At 43.5% G+C, this 25,021-nt stretch overlaps 1 protein-coding gene across 7 annotated transcripts in view; it reads right to left on the bottom strand.

Annotated features, from left to right (window-relative positions):
- The window catches only part of ACLY (ATP citrate lyase), a 463,802-nt gene that overhangs the window by 389,337 nt on the left and 49,444 nt on the right, over nucleotides 1–25,021 (bottom strand). For 2 of the 7 annotated variants that reach the window (XM_085616880.1, XM_085616729.1), the window contains exon 1: nucleotides 1,536–1,992. The exons of 4 other annotated variants lie outside the window; for them this stretch is intronic. The gene's annotated coding sequence lies outside the window, so the exon portion shown is untranslated. Of the gene's footprint in view, nucleotides 1–964; nucleotides 1,018–1,535; nucleotides 1,993–25,021 lie in introns of those variants that run through there. One more of the 7 variants, XM_085617041.1, reaches the window with a different exon arrangement.

Below are 25,021 nucleotides of genomic sequence, written 5' to 3' on the forward strand. Positions count from 1 at the left end.
AAAATGACTGCTACTCAAAGTTGTAACCACTTGGTGGGCGGGTATAGGACAGGGGTCAATGCAAGGGTCAGCCATAATGGACTCCTGGTGCTCAGTGACCCTCACCCTCTCGCCCCTGTCCCAAAAGCCAACACCCCCCTCACTGTGTAGTCAGTCATTGATATCCAGGGATGAACCATCTATGACCCTATCGCTACATAGGCCTCGCTTCGACCCCCCTAGATCATGCGAGGGATAGCTTCGCAGTTGGATGGAAGAACCTTCTGGGGGACAAGTTCTAAACTCAATAGCTAGAAGATTTTCAGCAAGGTAATTGCTTTTAAGAGTTAATTCTATGCAATCAACAGAACCCTGAATGAAGAAAATCTAGTAGCTCTGGAGATATCCTCCCTAATAACTGAACGACAGCCCCTCACATGTCTCAACCAGTGGATTGCCTTGTTGGTCAGCGACTCAGGGGACTCGGCGCCGCCGTTAGGTAGCAATTTGGGGACATTGCTCATGTAAATTATGTTGGAGCAATCTACGGCGTAGCCCTTGGGTGGGACATTACGATCACCCCGACCCACCCGGGTCCCCTGGTCAAAGGTGTCATGGTCACTTCTCGCACCCGGCCTCTTTGGACGACTTGTTCTGTCCTGCAAAGAACATTTGGTGTTATCAGGTGAACGAACCAAAATGTGGTTCGTATCGGCCTTGACTACATTACTATAAGTGGCATAACCCTTAGGGCGAGGGTTAAAAAGGCCTGTCCTATCAGCCTGAGTTCCTAAGGGATTATCTGGAGCAAGAGAGGGCTTAGGTAAAATAGTGGCAGGGGCAGGGTGTGGGACAACAGAACACAACCCTGCTTTGTTAGTCAGAGATTCTATCACTAATTTCAATGCGCTGACTTCATCTCTCAACAGGTTAACCGTTTTTATAAGGTCTAATAAGGAGTTAACAGATGAGTCGATAGAATTACCTAAGGGGATTGCAGGGGAATGCGACAAAGGTTCACATGGGACCCCACTGGCGACAACCTGTTCGTTCATCAAAGGAGAAAACCTGTTAAAGCAAGGAACAGCAGGAACACTGCTCTGTGTATCAACTGAATCACACAATAGAGTATCGTCCCCAACAATCGAACCCTCGAGCACATCCGCTTTACTAACCCCCTTAGCAACTCTTGCAGTAGGCTTACAACGGAACATTTCCGGCACAATAGGTGTTGGCATAGAGTTAACATGTCCAGAGTCAGCAGAAGATAGAACAGTGACCAGGCCATCATCCGCCGATGACTGGTCGGAACCCAGGATGGCTCGCACTCCCCCACTAGGACACCAATACGTGACAAAGTCCCCTCCGGATCGGGCTGTTTGCCAGCACGTCGAGGCTTCCTGATTTTCCGGACTTTAGGCAAAGAACCATTACCCCCTGTTCCCCCAGAGCTCTCAGCTAGCTTTCTCTTGCCCATTCAGGAAGCAGTGTCAGCCGCGTTGGAAATGTCAGAGGAGCACACCAGCAAGCGAGCACCACACAGAGTATTAAATCACCTTATGTTGGAGAGCCGCTCCTGCAGAATACAGCCAAGGGGGGTGGCCCAGCCCGGCCTACTCTGGCCCCTGACGGCCACAGACGGCCCGCCCTTTGCCCGGGCTTAGCCCGGCACACGCCCGCGCGCGTCCCGCGAAGCGGGAGGCGCGAGGTAGATGAAATAGATCCCCGGTCACAGGGGGCGGTGTCAGAGCAGTAGGGCAGGGCTCACGGGCTTGTGGGGCATGCAGTCCGTTTCAGGCTGGCTCCGCTGTTTCCCCGGTGCAACGCTGCGTCTCCCGCGAAGCGGGAGGCGCGAGGTAGATGAAATAGATCCCCGGTCACAGGGGACGGTGTCAGAGCAGTAGGGCAGGGCTCACGGGCTTGTGGGGCATGCAGTCCGTTTCAGGCTGGCTCCGCTGTTTCCCCGGTGCAACGCTATCCTCCCTTTAACATTCATGCGCACTAAATATTTTCCTGCCCAGAGACATCCACAAGAATATACAAGAAATAGAAAAGTAATATCAGAAACATACCAACAATAAGACAAACACAAATATTGTCAGACACCATAGGAATGGCTTCACTCACAAACGGAAATACTTGCAGATAAACACATTTATAGGCCTCAATTACTCATGGTCTGACGGGCTCAGTGCCTCTAGATTCATTGGTGTGTACACATGGGTCTAACAGACAAAACACACATGCAAGCACTCAAGAGTACAGAACTATAACAAAAAGCGTCAAATATAGTCATAACACGCATTTAGGCACGATGGATGAATGAATGGACAAAAGATGCGCTGCCAGAGAGTGATGAACAGAGATGCCTAAATGACTCTAGGTGTGCGCACTTAGATAACGCATCCAAAGGAACTGATGCGCACTCACATTACCACATCCGTAGACTTCATGCACACAAACCAACAGCCGAACAGGAACCAGTGCCTTAAGTAAACAAATACTGCAACATACCAAGAGAGACAGACTAACAACACACAAAGGGTAGATATTTATAATGGGCAGGGTGCTGGCTAGATCGATATTTTGTGCTGGAGAGAACAGTCAGGCTTAATCTGCAATTCCTCTACAGAGAAAATAACATTTCAGATGGAGAAAGAAAACCATTTAATTAATTTTGGAGAAATCAATGTTACCAGATGATTGACTCCATGGCCATCCACGTTCGCAGTAGTGTGAAGGATTATCTGTGGATAACAATACTTTATACTCTGCATGCCACTCCCAACCTAGTCCCCTTTGGCCTAAGCATACACATTTAAAAGCACAATTCCTTGCTGTTCTCTTTATTAAGAATATTTTCCAAGCATAATTGTCAGAGGACTCCATGAGCCCCAAATGTCCAGTCCTCACACCTTTGTTTCACAAATTATTGGCGAATTGAACTAAACACCCAAAATGCACTCATGTATCAAGGGGTAGCCCATAAAAAGAAACCTGGGATACTGTTTAGATTGCTTTAACCAATCGTATTTACTTCACAACCTGCATGCACTAAACTAACCATGTTCCAATGAAAATACATAAACCTTTAATATTGATTATTTCTTCTGTTTTTTTATTCTCCTTTCAAGGGGTTTAATTCAGCTTCCTAAATTGTTATTTTGAAACACCAGAGATAGATTTTTATTACACCACTTGTCCTTCATTAGCTGGTGTTTATATTTCCCTGCATAGAAAACGTGGTTTAACTGCTGCACAACATTCACCATGCATTACACTCGCAATCTCTTAGGTTATCCAACACAACACAAGCCAAAAGGGCAGACATTTAGTTTCCATCGTTTGATCTGACTTCCTAACGTCATTTTGACAGTCCGAACAACACAGTACGATTTTCTCACACTATTGTAATGTGGCCACTCTATTTTTCAGTACAGATTTTAACATGGACATAGTCCATAATGTGCGTTTTTGAGAGTCTCTGTAAATCACCGCGGCTCCAATAGAATTTCTCCTAAAGCTACATTTTGAAAATAGTAGTACTGCACCCGGGCGCTGCGTGCAACCACAAGGATTAAAGTGTAATCATTAAACACGCGAAAGATAGAGCGCCTCGGAACGTTGGTCGCAAGCAGCACTGCTCTGTACAATGAGGAAACGCCCCTCCTTGCCAAGGTAACCAGGCTGGAAGAAAAACCCACTACATTTCCTCGACTGGGCACCTTTACACAATGCATCCGGGCGTGGCCGCCATTTCGGCTGCACGAGAAGACCATATCATGGCCTCGTGCCACTCCACGTGGCAGACAGCTCGACAGCCAAGCACCCAGGGGCGGCGCTCTGGAAGAAGCTGCAATTAGCAATGGCACCATCAGGGGCACTTCTCCATGGACTCCAGGAAGTGACGCATTTCAAAGGAATTCATCAACCTTCGAATCAGTTTGTTTGAGCACACACACACCCCCACCCCCCACCCCCTCCCCCCCTTTGTGGGGACTATGTGTGAACACCTGTCTTGTGGGGACTAACCTTTCCCAATGTTTTAACAAGCATTTACAATGCAATGGTCTCGGCATTGGTAAAGTTAGAGCTATTGGCATTGCTCATGACATTATTTTTGTTTATGTTTTTGTTTTTAAAACATTTAAAGAAACGGCATTGTTATTTACAATGTCAATAGCTTAATCACTCTCAAATGCGAGACCTTTTGCATTTGCACTCACACACAGAGCCACACACACACAGCCACCCACACACAGAGCCACCCACACACACAGAGCCACTCACATAAAGCAACCCACACACAAATAGAGCCACCCATAGAGCCACCTACACACACAGTTACCCACACACAGACAGAGCCACCACGCATAGAGCCACACACACAGAGCCACATACACAGAGCCACACACAAACACACAGTGGCTTCCACAAACCTTCCAGCACCTGTGACGAGATTAGCAATAAATCATCATTTAACAGTGTTTAAGGCACGAGAAACGAAGGAGTTAAATGGCAACATCAGAAGGAAATAAAAAGAGAACTTCGCCACTAAAGATAAAGCGTGCAGGAACTGCTGAGGGTGCTGCGTAGGATGGACAGTGGAAATGTACAACACCAGCAGGCACTGGCTGCACGCTTCGATGGGGACTGTAATGCACAGGAAGCTCTAGATCACCACCCAACTCAGTAAAATTGGACACTACGTGAACAAGGGACTTGAGACAAGTATTTGGGTAGGAGCGGTGGGGGAAAGCGGGAAGCCCTGGCGTTGTCCCATCGAAGGCTTGAACAGTACATAATTCACAACAAAGCAGTCGTCCCTAGGGCACAAAGATCTGCTGCTTGGCGAAGAGTCTACAGTTCAACCGGAAGAGAGTCAATTTACCCATACACTTCTCTGGTAAACTTTGGAACCACAGGTTCGCACCAGGCAACTCCTTGACTCTAGCCCACCCGAAATGAAGCAGTCACTAAACATGCTTTTTTGACGTGGTGATATTTGACAGCAGACGAAAAGAGAAATGTATACATTAATGAAGAAAATAAAGTCACCGTATGATTAGCGTCCCTTTACAAACCCCTCCGTTGTCCCCACGCGCCGCCAACAACAGCTGAATAGTGTTTAAAGGGGGGAGTGTTTGCTCAAAGCCGCAGGCATGCAGGCTCTATCCTGTGCCTCGCACCGCATTGTTGTTGTGGAATCGGCACGGAGGGGCTGTGAGGAAGCGTTGGATGCCCTGGAGGAGAGCGAGGTCCTAGGGGGTGTTGTTTGGACTCCTCCTGAAGTTGTGGCGAGGGACCGGTAGCACCCTCTTGCTTACGCCGGTCAAAATGAAGGCACGCATATGCTATTTTAAAAGCGTGCCGCGCTATAAAAATAAATAAATAAATATATACATTAGGGGGAGTGGGGGGGGGAATTTACATGTTTAATGAGCGGTGCAATGCTTTTTTAACGTGGTGATATTTGACAGCAGACGGAAAGTGAAATGTATACATTAATGAAGAAAATAAAGTCACCATATGATTAGCGTCCATTTACAAACCCCTCCGTTGTCCCCACGCGCCTCCAACAACAGCTGAATAGTGTTTAAAGGGGGGAGTGTTTGCTCAAAGCCGCAGGCATGCAGGCTCTATCCTGTGCCTCGCACCGCATTGTTGTTGTGAAATCGGCACGGAGGGGCTGTGAGGAAGCGTTGGATGCCCTGGAGGAGAGCGAGGTCCTAGGGGGGGGTGTTTGGACTCCTCCTGAAGTTGTGGCGAGGGACCGGTAGCACCCTCTTGCTTACGCCGGTCAAAATGAAGGCACGCAGATGCTATTTTAAAAGCGTGCCGCGCTATAAAAATAAATAAATAAATATATACATTATGGGTGGGGGGGGGGGGAATTTACATGTTTAATGAGCGGTGCAATGCTTTTTTAACGTGGTGATATTTGACAGCAGAAGGAAAGTGAAATGTATACATTAATGAAGAAAACAGTCACCGTGTGATTAGCGTCCCTTTACAAAACCCCTCCGTTGTCCCCACGCGCCTCCAACAACAGCTGAATAGTGTTTAAAGGGGGGGGGAGTGTTTGCTCGAAGCCGCAGGCATGCAGGCTCTATCCTGTGCCTCGCACCGCATTGTTTTTGTGGAATCGGCACGGAGGGGCTGTGAGGAAGCGTTGGATGCCCTGGAGGAGAGCGAGGTCCTAGGGTGTGTTGTTTGGACTCCTCCTGAAGTTGTGGCGAGGGACCAGTAGCACCCCCTTGCTTACGCCGGTCAAAATGAAGGCACATTCCTGTATACTCCCCTTGCCTCCAGCTGCACTCCAGCTTCGGCGGTCTGCTAGGTCCCATCCCATTCATTAAGTACGTTGGAGTGGAAATGGTAACTCTAATCCCTCCTAAACCCAAAACCTGCCATACTGTTGCTTAGATCAGAGTGGGAATAGTAATTCCAACCCTTCTGAAGTCCAATACTTTCTGTACTTTTGCTTAGATTGAAGTGGAATAGTAAATGTAGCCTCTCTGAAGTCCCAAAAATGTTCTTGGGTTGCTTAAATAAGAGTGGGAATAGTAAATCTAACCTCTCCAAAATCCAAACCTTACTGTACTGTTGCTTCGATCGGAGTCCGAAGTCCAATATGTTCAATGAGTTTGTTTATGTTGAGTAGGAATAGAAAATGCAACACCTTTCAAGAGTAACACTTTTCATACTTTTCTTTTAATTAGAGTTTGCTCGTTTATTTTTGCTGTTTTTTACTTGCTGTTATATGTTTTAAATTATATATCTTTTTGTGTTGATTATTGTTTAAAAAAATCTATTTTTATTATAAAATGTATATTTTTATATTATTTGTATTTATTTACCCAATTGTGTTATATGTTTTTAATATATGCTTTCTACAATTATTTTCATTAATGTTATTATTAATTTAGATGAAAATTATTGTGTTATTTAAAAAAAAGTGCAGTTCACCCTAAACTCCTATAAAATATATAGAAATTTTGTAAAAATCTCCACCTATTGCCACTTAAATAAAGTGGTAATAGATAATGAACAACAATAAAACCGGATACTAACCTATAAGTAACATCCTAAACTAAAATGCAGTGAAACACAGACTACAGAAACCAGCAAAACTATGAAAAAAGCTACATGACTGCCTTTTACCTTTGGTAAGCAGAACAATTAGCAAATCACATATTCACTTCAAAGCCCCATGTACTGTTGTATACCATGAACATACCACGGTATAACGAGGCACAATGTATAAGTATTTTTTTTTAAAGTTATAAGTTTAGCACTACTATTTAAAGATACTACACTATTCCACTTTACATCAGTCCATTATACACCACTACACTGTACGCTAATCCACTCTACGCCACTCCACTGTACTCCACCTCACTCCACTCTAGGCCACAACCAAAAATGAACATTTACACATCATAATGTATATTCCTGCCAAATGACATTTATATTCATTCACACACTTTCACGCTACGTCTGTTTCGATTAACACACTCCACTCTGACATCTCACTTTACATCACTCCACTCTATGCTATTTCACTCTCCACCATTCCACTTTACGGCAGTCCATTATACACCACTGCACTGGATGCTAATCCACTATATTCCACTCTTCTGTACTCCACCTCACTCCACTCTAGGCCACTCTATGTTACACTGCTCTACTTTATGATATTATACTATACACCACTCTATTCTATTATACTCCACTCTATGTCACTTTACTGTATGCCCCTACACTGTACAACTCCCCACTGTACACTATTCCCCTGTATGCTACTCCACTCGGACATTACACTCTATGCTACTCTATGCCATCACACTCTGTGCTACTTCATGGTACATCACTACACTACACTATTCCACTAGATGCCACTCCACTCAACGGCACTCTACTATACTCAACAGCAGTATACCCCACTTCACTCTGCCACAATCCACTGTATGCTACTACACTTGACAACACTACATTGTACGCCACATCACTGTATATAACTACACTACGCTTCTACAGTCTAAGCTATTCCACTGCATGACCCTGTACTCTATGCTTATCCACTATAAGCCACTTCTCTGTACATCACTGGGCTAACTAAACTCAACACTACTTCACTGTACGGCACTCCACTCTATGCTACTCTACTCTACTATAGTGTATGCTATTCCGCTGCTCGCCACTCTCTGCTACTCGACTTTATGCCACTACACCATACCTCACCCCACTCTATGCAAGTTCACTCTACACTACTCCACTGTACACCTTGCCACTCTATGCCACTCTACTCTATGCTATTCCAGTCTACGCCACTGCACTGCATGCCGGTCTACTGAACCATACTTCACTGCAAGCTATTGCACTGTATGGTATTCCAGTTTACGTTATTCCAATGTATGCCACTACACTGTACAACACTCCAATCTATGGCACCCCACTGTATGCCACTACACTGTACTCAAACCCACTCTTCAGTATTCGACTGTATGCAACTCCACTGTACCATTCTCCACTGTATGATAACCCACCCTATACCACTCCACCGTACGCCACTCCACTGTATGCCACTCTACTATACGCTGTTCCTTTGTACATCACTCCACTGTATGCCACTCTGCTGTACGCCACTCTACTCTATCCCACTTCACTGTTACCACTCCGCTCTATGCCACTCCACTCTATGCCACTCTGTTCTATCCCAGTTCTGTTTGCCCCTCCGCTCTACGCCCCTCCGCTCTACGCCACTCAAGTGTACCTCATTCCACTCTACTAAACTCCAATCTATGACACTATACTGTATGACAGTATACATTACAACACTATCCTCCACTGTTTTTTACCACACTCCATTTAATGATACTCCACTTGACAACAGTAAACTGCATTTTTTTTAAACATTTTATTACAATTTTAAAACCAATTGAACTCCCATGAAAAAATCTAAGGTTAAGGATAAGATATAGTTAGGAAAACTAATATTTCTTCTTTGTACACAAACCAAACATAAAATACACAAACATTAGAAATGCTTAAGTTAGAGTTATAACTTCAATTTATAATTTGCGCACCACTTTCAAATTACTATAAGTCATAGTTATAACTCACATTTATACTTCTGCACCACCTTCAAATTTCTAGAAGTCATGCACCAACCTACTCAGTCTTGTCACCTTATTCAGACTCATTCACACAACAAGCATTTGCAATGCAATAGGTCTCGCATTATTAAAGTTTGAGTTATTGGCATTGCTAATAATAATGCAACACCAATAGCTCAAACATTCAGTAATGCGAGACCTATTGTATTGCAAATGCTTGTTTTTTTACTGTTATTTTTCCACCACCGACGTGACCCAGTGCCCCCACCCTTCCCCGTGAGCAGCCAATGATAAAAGCACACAGCGTAATAAACTAGATAGAGTAGTAGAAAGAGTGTGTGAGAAAGCAAGAATGAAGGAGAGAGAAGGTTAGAGATGCACAAAGAAGAGGAGGAGAGTGTGTGTTTGTGGTTTGGATTTAAAAAAAAGTTATGGTAAAGAAACTGTGCTGAAAGACTTGAAGTGAAGGAATATGAGAATTGCTGGATTCGTGCGTGCGAGAGAGGAGTGAGAGAGTGAGAGATAGAGATAGTATGGGGAGGGGCACTAAGGGCGGGTGAGAAGTGGACCTGTACTCAGTATGATGATGTATATGAAGGGAGCATGTGTGAGCAGGCAGTTTAGATAGGACATAGGTAGTTTGAGGGAGGGATGTGAAAGGGCAGTGGAATTGTGAGATGAGAGGTGTTAGTGGTAGTGGGAGGGAATGAGAGGGGCAGTGTGCTTGTGTGGGAAAGATAAGGTTTTTTGAAGTGCAATGTAGAGATGGGTTGTATTTAAATTGTTTGTTGTGGAGTTGTGTAGTGAAAACATGTTGCCTGGTGTGATGTGGCATTATGTGGATAGAAATTAAATGGTATGAACTGTAGTGGAATTATATAGAATGAGATAGTGTGTTATGTATTTAAATATGTGGATTAGTTTCTGGAGTTAATTTGCGGTGTGTGGGACCAAATTGCATTGCAGTATGCCATAAGTGATCCTCAAATCACCAAAGTAATAAAACAGAGTTTTACTGGGAGAAAGGCATGGACGTTTATGTTCTGGGAGTTAAAAGTATGTTAATGATTCATCTTTGATAACAGTACATTTGTTTTAAATTTTCCAATTGAAATAATAATCAACGTTATCTGCTACCACACTTAAATAGTAAACTATGACATTGTAGGATGCTTTGCTGATACCAGTACGTGAAATACTCCCCCAAAGAACAGCAGTTTGGCAGTGTTTGAGACCACTTTTTGATAACTGCAACTCACTGCCTCCGAATAATCAACTTTTACTAAACAGTGAACAAAAGAACACAGCACCATACCGTATGTGTTTATTATAGAGTGATAATTTTTTATTTGCTAGACTTTTATTGCATACATTAAATAATGTAGACAGCACTCTGAGAGCAATTGGCATTGTCAATGTCTTTAGCCATGTTTTATTAAGTAGAGTGGATGTATGTGGGGTGGTGATGAAATATGTGCAGTGTAAATATGTGGCAAGGTGTGGAGTGGAATTATATGGAGCGTAAATATTTTGCATGATGTGGATTTACGTGGAGTGGCATTGTTTGGCGTGGAGTGGTATGTAGTGAAGTTGAATTATGTGGCATGATGTTGAGTTATATTGTGTGGATTGCAATTATGTGGTGTGAAATGATGTGGGTTGGAGTGGCATTGTTTGTTTTGGAATTGTGTGGCATTGAGTGGAGTTATGTGAGGTGGATTTATGTGGTATGGTGTGCTATAGAATTATGTGGATATTAATTATGCAGTATTAAGTTTAGTGGGCTTATATCTAGTGGTATTGTGTGTCGTAAAGTGGCATGTATTGAGTGGAATTATGTAGTATGATGTAGAATTATGTGGCATGATGTGGATTCTGTGGTGTGGATTGGATGTATGTAGTATCTAGTTAAATTATGTGTTGTGGAGTAGAAATTAGTGTTGTGGAATGGAATTGTGTGGAGTTGAATTGTGTTGTGTGGAATTGTGTGGCATTGAGTGAAATTATGTTGAGCGAAATCATGTGGCATGGTGTGGAGTGTATTTATGTGGAGTGTTGCTATGTGGCATGGAGTAGATTTATGTGGAGTGCAATTGTGTGGTATGGAGTAGAGTGTTATTATTCTATGTGGTATGGAATTGTGCTGCATTGAATTGTGTGGCGTGGCATTGTGTGGAATTGTGTGGTATGGTGTGGAATTATGTGGAGTGTAAATACAGGGCATGCTGGAGTTGAATTTTGTTGAGTGTAATTATGTGTTTTGGAGCTGAGTGGATATATGTGGAGTGTAATTATGTGGTGTGAAGTGTAAGTATGTAGGCTGAAGTGTAATTATGTGGAGGGGAATTATCTGGAGTTGAATTGTGTTGCGTGGAGTGTAATGGAATTATTTTGCATGGAGTGGTGTTATGTGAAGTGGAATTATGTCGCATGGAGCAGAGTGGAAATGTGTGGAGTTGAATTTGATGGATGGTATTTATGTGGCATGTCGAATGATGTGGAGTTGAATTGTGTTGATTTGTGTTGTGTGAAATTATGCGAAGGTCAAAAGTTGAATTTTGTGGTGTGCATTTGTGTGTTGTGACATTGCGTGCCACTTAATTGTGTAGCGCTGTGTTGATTTATGTGGGGTTGAATGTTTGCTGTCTTCATAAGCCAGCGAAGAGCGAGGCGCAGTCTGCATCCAGTGATCTTTTCAGGCTTTAAATTGCTGTTGACTTGGAATGCGCTAGGGCCAAAGTTACCAACTTTGAAACTGGTGAACCATGTTTGAGTCTCAGCAGCATTGGCTTAACATTCTGTGATCCTGCACAATTCAGTGTATAAAAGAGACTAATATGACCTTGTGTAATGTAGCCGGTGCTCATGTAAAGCCCTAGAACCCCTTTGGGTCGTGTTTGCGTTATATAAAATTGCATACAAAAAATAATGATTTGACAGGGAGGGCGAATTAGGCCCATGGACTATACGAGAAACTGGGATAATCTTGGTTGACGAGATGAGGTAACAAGTTATAGGCCAGCTTTCACAATATGCACTTTTGTAAGGTCTTATCAGTCAGTGTTTTTGTGACCATGAGTGCCCTCAGTATATCACGCCTCTGAAAGCACGATGACGTGTTAAAGCACTTGTATACAGGAAAACTATATATCCCACCGGATGACGTCTGAGATGAGTTGTTGCCTAGGAGGCAGGGAGTGCATGCCCAAAGTGTTCCCTGTACAGATTCTCCTCTGCCCTGTTTACAAATCTTTGAAAAACTTGGCGTAAGCCTTCACAGTGTTTAGCGCGATTTATTCAAAATGAGATCCCTTTTGTTGATTCAGTACTACAAGGGTATGGCTCTTCGTCCACCATCTTTAAAGTGCCTATTATGACCACGTATGTTGACAATCCGCACAGCGTGAAAGAAAATACAGTAGGTTTACAGCACTATTAGCTTGCCTTTGTAGATCTGTCTTACCCGATGTGAAATCTAATTAACTTTTTTACGTGGCGAGAAGATTAAACTTTTAACTCCACGTTTCTACAGTTGTATTGTTATTTTATAATTTGAAATTTCATTTTTTCATTTTTCTGATTGTGCTGTATTGTTTACTTGCACATTCAGATATAACTGTCCATTTGATCTTCTGGCTTCATGGTAATGCACTTTTTACATCCGCCGACTTGACGTGCAGTGCAGGATAATTGAGTTATGTTTGTTAACAGACGCAACTGAAACTAGCTGGTCGCATCCTCACACTGGCCTGGGCTGCGCGGTCTCCCAGGCTCTACAGTGCAGCCAACTTTCTTCTGTCTGGGAGGATGGGGTCTAGCAGAAGCCTTTTCTAGAGTTGTTGAGAGGGCTGGTTAGGGTAATCCTCCTACCACTTCTACAGCACTTAGCAACTAACTTACATAGTCAGTGAAGCACTGCAGGCGGGTGTTAGCAAACAGCGAGGCCTGCAGAGAGCTGCGAACCAGGGAGCAGAGTAGGTATATGTTATCCGGCTGCCTTCTCTTTAGCGCACGTGCAACACTGCTGGCCTGTGGCTCAATCCCCGCCAGCATATACCATCAGGGAGGCACCACAGCATGAACGCTTGTAAGTTGATTCAGCCACCTACGCCACCACTTGTAATATAATCACGACATACCACCTTGAAATAAAATGTATAAATGTTATTAAAGTGCTCATGCTGCCGCCCGTGGTTGATGACTACGCACAGCTCACTATAGATAGTGATCACTCTTACAAATACAGGCGCCGACTCCAGTGCAGGCTATCAACTGAGGCAGCCTCCATTATGCGGTTTGAAACTGTGCTTGGTAGTGCTTCGCTCCCGTACCGCCGCTGGCCCACCTATAGGTCACACATGGAGCCAGGGCAGGTGAAGAATGCGTTACATCACAGGCCCGCCCAGACGATGGAAATCTCTACCTGGGGCCAGGGCTGGTGAGGCTCAGGCAGCAGGGGGGCACAGCAGGACTTAAAAATACCCCTGCCTGGTGCCAGTGTGAGTGTGGTTTCCTGCACAGCAGAGTAGCACTGACAAGTCGCGCATGGACTGGAGGCCCCTCTGTCAGGGCCCGAAATTATATTTAAAGTTTAGTCAGTGCTTTAAATCAGCAGTCCGCTGAATGGAGCCTAGCCCGCCGTGGCACTACAGTGAGCAGAACGTCAGGCTATAAAGTATAAAAACTATCAATACATCAGTGAGCCACACAGTAGCCTCTCCATGATGACAGTCAGTGCAACCTCTCGTCTGTGACCAGGTCCGGTCGCAGGGCAGCGGCATGATCAAATCAGCAGTGCGTGTGGTGCTGTGTGACATTAAGGTAACAGTACTGTAAAGTCAGTACTGTGGCAGACTGACCAGAAAGTACTTACTTGCTGATTGTTATTGTGAACTTTACTCCAGTCAGGCAGGAGGCACTGTCTCTCTGAGCGCCGGGAGGTCCAGCGGCCGCGGCGCACCGTGACTGAGCTGTACGGAGTAGGTGGTCGCGGGCGCACAGCTGTGCAGCACTGCGTCGTGCAGTCTCCCCGCAGCGCCCGATGCGGAGCCTCTCATGATGCCGTGCGGCCATTATGCTTTCGGACCTACTGACTGACCCTGAGAGAGTCACTGTCCGGTAGGTGAGGTCGATGCTGTGCCAGACTCCCAACGGTCCAACCATGCGCCGCGGCCGGGTTAATATTATTAAGTTGCCCCATCCTGTGCAGGCAGCAGCGTACTCTCACTATCAGACTGAGAGGGACGCCAGCTGCGCGGACCCGACCCGACGACACTCAGCACAACTCCATGAGTCCAGGGATGGCGCACAACCTTACTCATCCGTGATGCCAATTTCTGAGAGTCTCGTGTTGCCACACGCCCTGTCACCCATAAGACTCCATAAGATCTCTCAGCGCCTCCACTGATTCGGTGTTGTGTATGTGACGTGCGCCGGAGCACTCCAGTGCGGAATCCAGCACGAGGTTAAAGCCCTTCCCCCACACTGTGAACTCCACCCACCGCATTTCTCAATATAGTGAAAATTACTGGAAAAATAAATGTTATGTGACAACTGGCTTGAAAGGGAGGATGCTGGTGTAGGATTTAAGAGGAAACCGGGGAAGGGTCCAAGAAAGAAAGTGAAACCAGCCATGGCATCGTTGCTGGATGATGTTTGGGAGACAGAGAACAAGAGCGCACTGAAGCTGACGAGGAGGGAGTGGGAGGAGGGAGTGGGAGGGGGGAGTGGGGGAGGGCGCAGTGGTGCGGGCCGCAGTTGTAAAAGGCAGGGAGAGGGTGAGATTGAGGAAGGGAAAGATAGGGATCAAAGGAAAAAAAAAGGGGGTGGCAAATGGTGTGCACTTTGATGTCCTCAGTGGCCGCGCGGCTCACTGAGGACATCAAAGCAAGTGATCAGGCAGTGCTTTTAGGCTGCCAAATGGTGCGCGCGCCCGGGGCACATGCACTGTATTTGGAGGCCTGAAAAGCCACTGTTTGCACTTCCAAAACTCGCTTACTACAAGTCTCGCCAGAGCAGCGCTAAAGCGCGGTCTCAGGCGAGACCTAAAAAGTACTATTGTTGACTGAAAACCGCATGCATACTCAACCCCAGTACCATGTAATGGACTTTACAATGAAACTTTACATGATAGGGACGAGTAAACGGAGCTCTCTCTGAAACAAAAAAAGGTCTGGTTACTCTATAGTCAAAAAATATGGCATGTGCCACCACTGCTTTATATGTGATGCACCCATGACAGGGACAGTAGTCCGCTGTTTGAGACCATGCTTGGTGAGCCTCTTCAGAGGGCAGATTATGTTCCTCACATTATCAGGGACAGGCCTAAGCCTCTGCCGTGACACCAGGAACAGAAGACAAGTCAGGATACCAGTTACTTCTGGAAATTGGCACTCAGGGCAGGGGATATCACCTGTGCATGATTCAAGGGGCCTTCTCATCCCAGCACCCTTATTAAGAACCACCTCACACTGGAACACCTGTCTATCTCAGTAGAAATCCTAGAAGTGAATGAGAGACAACCTGATGTCACTGAGTCCTTTCAGAACAGGTTTTATGTGCAATGTTTGTAGTGTAACACCCCAAGTTCTCCATCTCCTCAAGCCTTAGGGCATTCATTGTGACTGCTTTGATTCCATTCAACAACTTCCAATTGATAAAAGTGGTTAGAGTCATTCACTTTCACAGTGCATATTTTACACAAAATGCCATATCTCTTGTCATGTGTTATGATGCCGGCAGTAATGTAGCCAATGTGACATGGGCCCTAATGCAAATAAGAAAATAGGTCCATAGGACGCTACTTGAATGATAAAATAGCACAAAAATCGAGGGCATCGATCTAACTGCTAGATTGCAATCCCATGGCGGTGCCTTTGAACTGGGGTGCATGCATACAACATGTGCCCCTCTGCATGCATCACCACCAGTTTCATGGAATAAGAACCGCCATGAGAGCCCGCGGCGCTGAGGAAGGTTGTAATATACTTAGCGGTGCCGCGGGGCACCACCAAGTTTATTGCTGCTCTCAGACCGCTCTGCCAACAACATGGATCTCTGTTCCCTGGTGATTGTAGGAGTACAATGGTGGTCCGACCGCCCAAGACGTAATCCAGCGGTTGGACTGCTGGTGCAGCAGCGGCCAGACTGCCACCGCTGCACCACCATGTGTTTGGCAGTCCTCGGACCAGTGCCACGCACATACCTTTGCACCTTTGTCCAAGGGTGTATGCATAATGTCTTGCATACAATTTGTACTGGAAGGGTACCCTTCCATGACAAAATACAATGCTTAGGCGACTTTTAAATAAGTTTTAATTTGTATGTGTCCTACACAATGGAGCACACATGAAAAGCTGGATAGATTGGAGCAAATAAAGCATTTATCCTTGATAATGCTGATGTCAAAACAGTGTTATTTATTTATGCAAAACCCTGTGCACTTTTTGTAGTAGGTAAGGTAAGTAAAGAACCGACAGAGCTAAGTGCAGCTCTGCGTTACTTTCTGGTGACTTTTGCACTAGAAAGTATATTTCAACTAAATGTTTTACATTGATTTGCACCACTTTTGTGACTTAAACCCAGCGCAAAATGTTAGTAAATATACCCCTAGCGGTTTGGTACCTATATTTATCCCGCAGACTGCAAGTTCCAGTAACTAACATATTACTTGTGAAAAATGTGTCTACCCTGCAGAACATAGTTTTGAATCCATAACAGGCCAGCTCGGACTTTCACATTTTTGGGCGAGCACATTTTTTATATTTGATTATGGTTATAGCTTAATAAACGTTGTTCCTTAAATAGCGGAGTAGAACTCATGTGCTTCTGTTAAATTACTAACTCTACTCCGGACCTCGCCAACGCCACTCTTTAAAAATAAAGAAATGCGTCTGTCAATGTTTAACTAAATGCATTTTTAAGAATAGAAATTGAAGTTAAAAGCACAGAAATTCAGGATGTCCTGCAAACGAGGACAATCTGAAGAACTAATATACAGATCTGAGCATATTTCATACATCTGCGGTTAAAAGGATAAAAATACAGGAGAGCTGGGTCGTACTGCTTTTAAACTCTTATTTTTGTCCTGCAACAACAGGAAGGCCTTGAAATACTATTGTAGACCCATGTTTTCCCTATCATATCAAAAACCTTTTGGCTTTGAGTGCCCTTGAGCTTCAAAGGAGTTACTAAATAAGAAAAGAAAAGCCTGCTCTCAGCGCACAGAGAAGGGGGTGCAGATTTAACATCTCAAAACGTCAGAAGCTGCAGCTTGTACCTAAGCAATCAGCATGTTAATTGTATAAATCGGTATCTTTTGTTTCCATCTTTCTCGCTAGTGACACACACCTTTGGCTAGAATGCAGCGGATATCAAGTAACCCTAACCCACCCCCAGACAGCCACAGCCAGAAAGGAGCCCAACAATCCACATTTGAGTGGGACAATCCTGAATGTCAATAGTGAAGAATGTTTTTCAGAAGCCCTGTCAATGGTGTTGCCCACAAAGTCTGATAGGTAGCCTATCTGCGTTTTAGCCTGCACATCCCTAATTATGCAGACGTGGATCAACTATATATTTTTCTACTTTTAAAAGCATACTTAACATTGTTTTCCCTTGCTTACAGCAGGCTCTTAAACTCAGCTTTATTTAATATTCTTATATTAAACACTTTATTTCCCAACTGTTCAAGTTGATGCACCTAGAAGAGTGGCATTCCCCTTAAACCTTATGCAGCACTTGTTTTTATTATCTTGCTAAATATGTCAGTACACAATAAAATATTTAGTTGTGCAATAGATGCAGAGACTGGCGAGTTCAGTAACTTGAAAAGAGTTAGTACTGCCTAATTGAGACTGGATATAGTGCTGGAAAACAGCTGTTCACGCTAGCAGAGACGGACATGAGAACCCGCGTTCATACACTTTAGGTTACACCACTTTTGAATCGTTTTAAGACGCGATAATCCAGAGACAATTTTGCACCTTGAATATATTTACGCCGCCATGAGCACCAAAAAGCTCAAAAGTTCTCAGAGCTATAAACTAATCCCCCCCACCCCCGATGAAGGGTTAATCCCGAAATGCATTGGGCAGAAGAAATTACGTTTTGTTGAAAAAATGTATTGAAGAATTGTGTATCATGAAGAAAAGAACTTAAAAGAAAAAATTCAAATAAACTGGAAGTTTGAAACACATCAAATTACATGTTCGTATGAAAATTAATGAACTTATCATTTTGAGTGCAACTTGGGGACGCACCTCTCACGAGACAGCGCTTGTTGATTTGTGATTAAAGTTACTCACAGGGTGTACTATTGCCTAGGTGTGTGGTTATTAACAAAAACACTAATTTACGGGGAATTGGCGCAGGGCAGCACCGCAAGTCTTCTTGCTGCATTTCCCTACCCCAATGTGAAAGGGCAGGAATGCACAGTATTTATGAAATATGGTGCATTCCTATGCTTTCCCCCTGTGCAGGTGCACAATTTGCTGCCCAGCGCCAAGATAGGCACCCTTGCACCATGGGGCAAGAGTGCCTCCATTGCAGGCAGGATTGTTTATGTACAGGAAGGGTCACCCAAGAGGCATTTTAAATTTTCAGAATGCTGCACACATGGAAAGAGGAAAACATATTCCTCCTTGTTACGCCTGCTCTGGGGAGGTGTAAGGTGTTGGTGCTGCCCCAGATTAACGTGATTAAGTATATCTGGGGCAGCGTCAAAAAGCATGGGTGTTCCATGGCAACACCCACTGGAACTTCCATGGATCATTTCCTTGATGAAGAGTAAGGCAATGCAGCGACTTGCTTTGTTTTACTCCATATCTATGAGGCCATGCAAAGCCACACAGGGTGGCTTTGCGTCTCCTCATAGATATGATTGAGAAGCTTGCACTGCCGCCACGTCAAAAAAGTGACGCTCTGGCAGGGCAAGCCTCTCGTAAATAAGCCGCTAAATGTTTGCTGGCAACTTCCCAACCCGAATTGAGTGTATTTTTACTTCGACGAGTAGGAGAAAATGTGAAAGTAGCGTGATCAGCAACAAATTGGTGGTGGTGTAGGGGAAATCAGAGAAAATCGTTAGGCGCTTGTCACATTATGGATGCAGATTGGTCAAAAGAGTTACAAGTTAACAGACATGTTACAATCCCATTTACATTTCCAAATAATATAGAAATCTCTTTTCTCGTTTTCTCAAAAGAACTTGAAAAAAGATGAATGAATGCTCACCAAATTATGAAGACAAAGGCCCAGATTTACAATTATTTTATTTAACAGAATACAGCAAGTCAAGTTGCTGCACTGCGTTGCGTGAAGGGGAGAGAGCTGAACTGCATCATATGTACAAAAATATAGCACTGTCTCTTTGCGCTGGTACACTTGTGGCTGCCTAGCACCAATGCAGGCAACGTTATGCCATGGTGCAAGGGTGTCTGCATTGTAGGAAGGATTGTTTTTGTGCAGAAAGGGATACCTTTGTGCATCAAAACAATTCTTAGAGGTTTATTCTTCTTTGTACGTGTGCTTCAGAGAATGTGATAGGAGACTACATGCATTAGCAATAGGTCAGGTTATGGTCCGGATGGTCAGGATATTACTTCTAATTATATTTCGGTGTTGAATTAAATCCTGATTTGAGAGTGTGGGTTGTGTGTGTTATCTCCCAGAAAGTTCCCTGTGCAGGCAAATGCATGCTTTCAGTATTTTGTTTCTGTGGCACTTGCACGATGCCTTATACTATTTAGTTTTCTAATGGATCTTTCATCCAGAGACAATTGATTTGTAGTGTGCAAACAAGAAGTGTAAAAAAAAAAACGAGTTCTCCATACCTCACCTATGTTCAGGATTCGATAAGGGGAAGCAAAGTTGCCTCAATGACGTAAAAAACACAATTCTATTTCCCCTGTCCCCATCACTCCTGCTCTTCATACCTTACAATAGCTGTCTATAAAAGAGAGGGGGACCTGCAAGATGATTGGCATTACTTACAGGGTATATTAGTCTCAGGGTGTGAAACCCATGTCTAAGCATTCTACAGTTTCAACATACATCCCTTGCAGTTTTATCTGTAGTCATAGCACTTCATTTTTATCTGAAAAGTAGGCAGTGATAGACATTTTTCGGCTGCTCTCTTGCAGGATCAGTATTGTCTACCCTTTACTTTAGCAATGCATTATAAATTGACTTGGACCACTGATTTACACTGACTACTCTGAAGTACAGCACATTACATAGGTGAGGACTATTTCCCCTTCTTACACTATTTGAACATACAGGTAGTTAATTCAAAAGGTGTCAGACCGACATTGATTCCCATTCTAAGAATTATGAATGCTTGAAAATGTGTATTTTGCTTGTAACCCACGCTCTACTCTCACCCTCCACGAATGAAAAGCATTCAAGTTTGACTTCATGAAGGGATTCCAATCTAGTGGTCGATTAAACTGTAAAATGTGGGCTCAATCACAGCTTCCCTGTTTGACCAAATTGTGCGATCTCAGACAAATACTTCATTTCACTAAAACACATTTTTGGTCATTATCACATAGGTGAGCACCTTCGAATATGAGAGTTCAAGGTGTGTGCTGTACAAAAAACCCTCAGGTGTTTCATTTAAAAGCCTATAATGTTGCTCCAGCTGTAATAAGAATCAAGTTCACAAATAAGTTATTTGACAACTGACTTACCTCTTAGTTCAAAAACAGCGTTATCACCAGGTCAGGGAAAGTATATTTCTAAGTGCATGTTTACGCTATCGGCAATTTTGAAGACACTTTATCACATTCTAACATCATGTTTGTGGCATGATTTACATGCCAGCTATTTTCAAGGTTTGGCTTGTGCATTGGCTCTAAGAGCCAGAGCCCACCCTTGGCTCAGCTCTGGCTCGGCTCTCCCTAGGTTCTCTCTGGCTCGCCCACTTCTAGTCACACCACACCACCCTTCCCAAAACGCTCTTAAATCTTTGGCGTCTTGCTCCTTTGTGTGAAAGAGATAGTAAGCAGAGTCTCTAGAGTGAAACTAAACACACAAAAAGGCATTTAGACATTTTTTGCAATTGCGATATTAGTATCAGTTTAATGTATACAAATAAAATAAAATGCAATAGCTCAGAATCTGAAGAAACATGCAGAGAGATTCTATCTTTCCCTGTAAGAGTGCAACAAATATCCATGTTGCCAGAAAAAAAATATCCTTTACATTTAAAACATGAAAAGCCAGTTTTTGTTGTTAAAACTACAAGTTTAACTATGCTCTGTGACCCTCCTTTCACCTTGATTGCCGACTCTTGTAACAGGCATAGTGACATTACAACTCAACTGTAATACTTTATTACAGTTGAAAAGCTATGTAATTTTGTTATACAGGTGACTAGAGACATCCCAACTAAACTGTATTTGATACATCTCTTGGTCAGTGCAGATTACGAAAAGCAAGGAACTCTTTCACCACAGAGCTGGCATTGTATTGAGGGCTTTAAAATCTTTGTATTATCGTCCACTATCATCTGCCTTGGAGATTTATCAAGCTAAAGTGGTTAGCGCAATACTTTGTGGCTCTGAGGTTTGGGCCCTTGGTAATTTATCCCATTTGTAAAAAGATTAAAATAGACCTATTCGATCTTGCATGAGTCTCCCACAAAATGTCCCCTTGACTTCACTACAATTAGATCTTGCGCAAAAAACATTGCAATATATTGCACATCTCAAAGCCTTTTGTACTGGATAAGGTTATGGTCCAGTAAAGAAATACATAATTCTAAGAAGGCCTCGCCGAATTAAAAGACTTTGATGCAGGTTGTATATTACCCTGGTTCAAACATATGTAAGCATGGTTTGTGGGACAATCCACTTTCAAGTAGCAAGTGGACGAATGAACAACTGAAGACCAGGTGCTGAGCGTATATCAGCGAAAAGTGTTACATGGAGTCCTGTGAGGATAGTTTGACAGTAACATTTCTTGATGTAAACTGCTTACCACTTTTTGACCAGTTTCTTGGTAAGATTGAGCCATCTGAAGCAAGAGCTTTATATTTGACATTTTTATATGGCATTCTTCCTGTCAACAAACTCTGCAGTTGCAGGTGTTCCCTCACACAAGTATTATTCATTTGTCCAGCTTATGCTTTCTCCTGGGAAACAGTAGTTCATTTCATGTTTTATTTGCCAGTTTATGTTGGCGTTAGGAGAGCTGTGCTGACACCTGTGTGTAGGAATCTGGGTGTGAGGAACTTTGAAGCAGCTCTAAGAATTTCAAAAACAGATATTAATCAATATGTGTGTGCAGCGGCCAAATATTTGCACATGATTTGGAGGGTGAGGTATACATTCTGCAGAGAGTAATTGCTGCTTATATAAGGAACCAGGCACCACACACAAATGTCCAAATTCTGAGATATTTCATCAGCTCATACACTTATTCTCTACACTAAGCTGCATCATACTAATTTTTGTGTCCTGCCTCAAGACTCTGCCAAAACTGCCCGCCATTCCTCAAACCAACTGTGAGAATCTCCTTTATAAGAAGTAAGACAACTTGGAGAAGAAGATTCATCAAGTATAAGCAGGTTTATTCACAAAGTATAATGGGACCCATCCAGTCCTACATCCAGCTCTATCACGATCACAGTTTCTCCTCCCAACCGCCCCTGCTGTTAGAACCCTGTTCAAACATCACATTCTCTAACCTAGGCAACAGATTGAGCATTCCTACAACCTAACAATGAGAGAGAGATATCTAGGTGTCAGAGAAACAGTACTATGACACCCAGGATACCACACCAACTCCATAGAGTTTTGATTTAGGGAATATGTGTGCCAGAATAACCATCCAATGGCAAGTGATGTGCATATTACTAAAGCACTGCTGGTGCAGATGGCTTCACAATGCCAGACATATCTGTGGTTACCAGCCTAAAATGATTTACCTGAGTGATGAAGTAGCAGGCTCATGCAAGTAATGCAATTACCTTAACCTTGTTTCATTTGAAAGGAATACCGGCTTCTATAGCAGTGTTTGAGTAGGTCGTCGAGTAGACAGAATTATTGCCCTAATTGGGTTGGATTTTCCTTTCAAATGAAACAAAGTTAACATAGCTATACTATACTTAGGTTACTGAGTATTGGATACCAATTGACATACTAAGATTTCAACCATTGTGTAGATTCGGATAACTTTGGTCCTGGAGAATTGCCAACTCATCTATGACTTACACATGGCAAGAAACATGTTGACCTTTTTATAAGCTTTCTTAGATCATTGCGTCTGGCGGTAGCCACCACATTATTAACCAGACAATTAGACTCACCCATTAAAACATTTAGTTTAGAAGACTACTTAGTCTACTTTAAACATGCACTACCCTACATGTATTCACTTTCATACACTAATCTACAGAAAAGGGCCCTACATCTGCATTTCACATACTCTCCATGGAGATAGTGTGTGATGATTCTCATGTTCAAAACCCAACAAAGGTGGTGTGTGATTGGTTATATTGATGTCCAGGTCCCCACAGAGATAGTGTGTGATTATAGGAATGGCCAGGTCTCCCACAGAGATAGTGTGTGATGATACTCATGTCCAATACCCACCAAAGGTAGTGTGTGACTGATTATATTGATGTCCAGGTGTGATAAGCATGCCCAGATCCCCACAGAGATAGGGTTTGATTATAGACATACTCAGGTCCCCACCGAGATAGTGTGTGATTATAGGTATGCCCAGGTCCCCACCGAGATAGTGTGTGATTATAGGTATGCCCAGGTCCCCACAGAGATAGTGTGTGATAATACTCATGTTCAATACCCGGCAAAGGTAGTGTGTAATTGATTATATTGTTGCCCAGGTCCCCACAGAGATAATGTGTGATTATAGGTATGTCCAGGTCCTCACCAAGATGGTGTGTGATTATAGTATTACCACGGTCCCCAAAGAGGTAGTGTATGCTGATAATCATGTTCAATTTCCAGCAAAGGTAGTTTGTGATTGATTATATTAATGCCCACACCCCCACAGAGATAGTGTGTGATTATAGAAATGCCTAGGAGATAGTTTGTGATTATAGGAATGTCCAGGTCCCCCCAGAGATAGTGTGTGATAATAATCATGTTTAATACCCCCCAAAGGTAGTGTGTGATTGATTATACTGATGGCCAGGTCCCACAGAGATAATACTTTATTATAGACATACCCAGATCCCCACAGAGATAGCATGTGATTATAGGCATGGCTAGGTCCCCAAGGAGATAGTGTGTGATGATACTAATGTTAAAAACCCACAAAGGTGGTGTGTGATTGGTTATATTGATGTCCAGGTCCCCACAGATAGTGTGTGATTATAGAAATGGCCAGGTCCCCACAGAGATAGTGTGTGATTATAGACATGCCCAGGGTCTGATAGAGATAGTGTGTGAATATAGACATGCCCGTGTCCCCACAGAGAAAGTGTTTAATTATAGACATGCCCAGATCCCCACAGAGATAGTGTGTGATTATAGGCATGCCCAGGTCCTCACAGAGATAATATGTGATTGACATGCCCAAGGCATGATAGAGATAGTGTGTGATTATAGGCATGCCCAGGTCCCCACAGAGTTAATGTGTGATTATAGGTATGTCCAGGTCCTCACAGAGATGGTGTGTGAATTTAAAATTACCACTGTCCCCAAAGAGGTAGTGTATGCTGAAAATCATGTTCAATTTCCTGAAAGATAGAGTGAGGTTGGTTATATTTATACCCAAGTCCTTACAGAGGTAGTGTGTGATGAAAATGATGCCCAGGTGCCCATAGAGATACTGTGTGTTTACAGTGATGTTCAAGTCCCCACAGTGATAGTGTGTGATTATAATCATATTCGATTCTACACAGTGTCTCCTCAAACAGATTGTATTAGTCTGGTGGCTTAATAAACTAAGGTATC

This window comes from Triturus cristatus, chromosome 1_1, assembly GCF_964204655.1.
Source record: "Triturus cristatus chromosome 1_1, aTriCri1.1, whole genome shotgun sequence".
NCBI lineage: Eukaryota > Metazoa > Chordata > Amphibia > Caudata > Salamandridae > Triturus > Triturus cristatus.